The sequence below is a fragment of the Nanorana parkeri genome, unplaced genomic scaffold (assembly GCF_000935625.1).
Source record: "Nanorana parkeri isolate BGI_ZX_2015 unplaced genomic scaffold, ASM93562v1 scaffold412, whole genome shotgun sequence".
In the NCBI taxonomy this organism is placed as follows: domain Eukaryota; kingdom Metazoa; phylum Chordata; class Amphibia; order Anura; family Dicroglossidae; genus Nanorana; species Nanorana parkeri.
This window is the reverse complement of record NW_017306680.1, coordinates 546657-549982: the sequence shown is the minus strand read 5'-3', so window position 1 is coordinate 549982 and position 3326 is coordinate 546657. Positions and strand designations below refer to the sequence as shown.

The window sequence follows — 3326 nt, the reverse complement described above, 5'->3', positions numbered from 1 at the left end:
TCTCTCTCCCTACAGTCCTGTAGACATCTATGAGGCTTTTCTAACTTTGTCTCCCTGCCAGCAGAACAAGATTTTTGAGTCCCACAGACTTCTTAATTATTATTCATCAAATAAGTGATTTTCCTCATAATTTCTAAATGAAAGGAAACCATCTGACATTATCTTTAGTTCTTTCCTGACATACCAGACACTGTCCTCAGTGCATCTCCCCATCTCCCATGGCCACTGCGCCTTTCACACAGTGGTTATGCAGCCAAATTGTTTTTTACTAGTGGATGGGCAGAACCTGATGGGGAAGCTGAAGGACTAGTTCCCAATCAGGTCTGCTCCCCTGGTGATTGACAGCAGTCAGTGGATGGATTCCATAGCCAATAGACAGCCTGCTATTGGGTATGGAAACCACCCACTGCCTGCTGTCAATCACTAGCAGAGGAGACCTGATGGCAAACTAGTCCATCGGCATTCTTATCGGGCTCCGTCCACCATCAGCATCATTGGTTGCTAGGAGGCAGCTGTCTAGTCGACAGCATCCTTAACAACCAGTGACAGGTGTGGAGTGCATATTGCAGGCAAACATGCCACACTGCTACACTTTGTACCTGCCTCTGTAAACAAGCTTAGAGTTAGCCTTAATTACATCCAATTTTGTTGGCACTATTAAGAACTACCTTAATTTGTCACTCCTGTTGGTAAAGCTAAAAAAACTTGGAAAGGACTTTTACATTTGGCTCAGGATCATTTAAAGGTCCATACAGCCAGAAGATTGGCGCAAAACTTTTATTGAGTTCCACGGAGTATATTTAGATTTGTACTGAGAAAAGAGCTGTACAACAAGCATAAGGAAACACCAATGAGGAATAGAAAAATATTTCTATCAAGTCAAATTTGTGTCTGAATAATACTGATTGTAACACTGTGTGGGGGGAAGAGGGACATCCCTCCTACTCCAACTATCTCTATAACTCCCTCCATATATTGTTCTCTTTCCTTACTTTTGCTTTATTTTTCTTTTTCTGCATGTTACCCTCCTTGTCACCTTTTTCCTCCTGCCCTCTAGACTTTATCCATTGGGCTTCTATTGCTCATTTGATATACACAACCTCGCCTCTACCAATTTAACAAATGTTAAATATAAATAAATATATATGTGTGTGTGTGTAGATAGATAGATAGATAGATAGATAGATAGATAGATAGATAGATAGAGATATATATATATATATGAGGGGCCTAAAGTAAATATAAAAGGTAAGATCTAAGAGAGGCCGAGGGCAGCCGAGTGAATAACCCAGCCAAAGTGAAGGGGGCCAAACTCCGCTTCGGCAGAACGTTCTCCCCGCTTCAGGTGTGACTTCAGCTCAGTCGAGCCGAAGCATATGCGTTCGGCTCGGCTAAACTGTTTGGCTGCTGTACAGTCTATTGTGAATAACCCGTACAGCAGCCCTTCGGTTCGGCTGAACCAAAGGGCTCTGGCGGCTGAAGTGAGCCAAAGGATTAGCCGAAGCTATATCCTTTTGGCTCCTTTTGTAAATAAACCCCTAAGTATGCTTTTCTGCTCACAGAATATAGACATATAACAGATTGTATGTATGATCCTTCCTTAAGGAAGAAATGTATTAAAATAGTTGGGAACTTTTTAGCAATCAGAAAAGGCTGAGACAATGTAGATTTTATTCAGAAGTATGTACTGGTGGTCAGTGGGAAAAGAATGCCACGGTGTCGGTGGTCAGTAGCTGAAAGAATGCCCTAGTATCCAATGTCAGTGGCAGGATAATTGCTCCAGGGCTTCTGGCACCCGCTGTCACTCTGGGGACCTACAGTGTGTTTGCTGCCCTCCCTTTTACTCCCCTGACACTAGTGGAATAAAGTTGTACTATTTTAATTTGTTTGGCACTTTAATTCCTCCATCTCCCTTTACTCCAGGCCTGGTGCCTAGTTGTTTAAAAGTAGGTATGAAAAAGTAGTAAAACAGGTTTCAACAAATAGAACAATTGGCTTTGTTCCCTATGCAGTGCAAATACAATAATCAGTGAAGCAAGAAAATAAGAGGTGGTTCAAACAGAAGTAGCTTTAGAATTGCCTTAGTATCTTATCATGAATATACACTACCTGTCGGAAAAAAAAAATGTCACAACTTGGATTTAGCTAAGCAAATAGGTAAGAGCCTTCCATTGGATAATTGGTCTAGGTTCAGCTACATTATGTCTCCCAAAAATGAGGTTGAATAACCAAGTTTTTACACAAATGGGTTTTTTCTTCCCTGATGGCACAGGCATATTCCAAGATTTTTGCCTTTTGCTTATTGTCGAAGCCTACAAATAGCTCAGGTCTAGCTTTGTCTGGGTAGATGAAGTGAAGCTAGAAGTGGGGGAAGATGCCATGTTGGAAAACATCTGTGGATTCACCAGAGATCTTTGGCAGAGTCCTGGAAGAGTGTTTTGCCAGGGTAAAGGATGCTCATTTTTATTTATGGTCATTCCACAAATGTCTGGAATTGTACAGGTATGCTTGATTAGGCTGATTATGCTAAATATCGCTGGAAACCCATGTTTGCATAAACTCTATAAATATACAAAGTTCTATATTGGATGGATTTGGTTGTATCTGTGCTGTACAACTTCATTTCATTTCTTGATGTGTGGTAGTACCCAGGGGTGTGAGAATCATATTCATGTCTTTTCTCATGATACTTGTAATAAGCATTATATATCTATGACTTTTGAATATTATGTTAGTCCAATAAGAAAGGTATCATTGCATACTACTTTTATTTGACATCATGTCTACTGGACTAATACGGCTTACCAATTTACATATCTATCCTTTTAATTTTGTACGTTTTTTTTTTTTTTTACATGTGTGAATACTTTGCTGAAGTTTATTTACAGCGGAGAATATTTAGTGCCTGTTGGCTTTAATAGTTCTGCATGAGATGACAGGACCCACCTCTAGGTAAAGCACTGCAATGCTTTCTATCAGAATTCTGAGAATTTAATAGCAGAATGACCTGTTGAGGCTCAATATCCTAGCACTTGATCAATGACTGAGGATGTGTTGGAGCAGCATTTTGTAAAATATTGCAGAATGATTTAATGTGGTCTGTATAATACTGTTTTAGTTTAATAAAGTCTCAGTAGACACTTTCTGTTTACTTATCCACACATTTTGCACAGGCTTTGGTTTATTGTTATCACTTTAATAATTTTATACTTTGCATTGAATTTATTGTCTTTTTCATTCTGTTTTTAATTTCAAAATCTCTGCTCATTCCCTGTCTTTTCCCTCATTCAAATGCTTCCCCTTTTATTTTCTATCACATACACATT

General features: G+C 39.3%; 1 protein-coding gene across 1 annotated transcript in view; it reads left to right on the top strand.

Annotated features, from left to right (window-relative positions):
* Window positions 1–3326, top strand: part of LOC108789634 (excitatory amino acid transporter 1-like) — a 72330-nt gene that overhangs the window by 14015 nt on the left and 54989 nt on the right. The gene's annotated exons all lie outside the window — the stretch shown is intronic.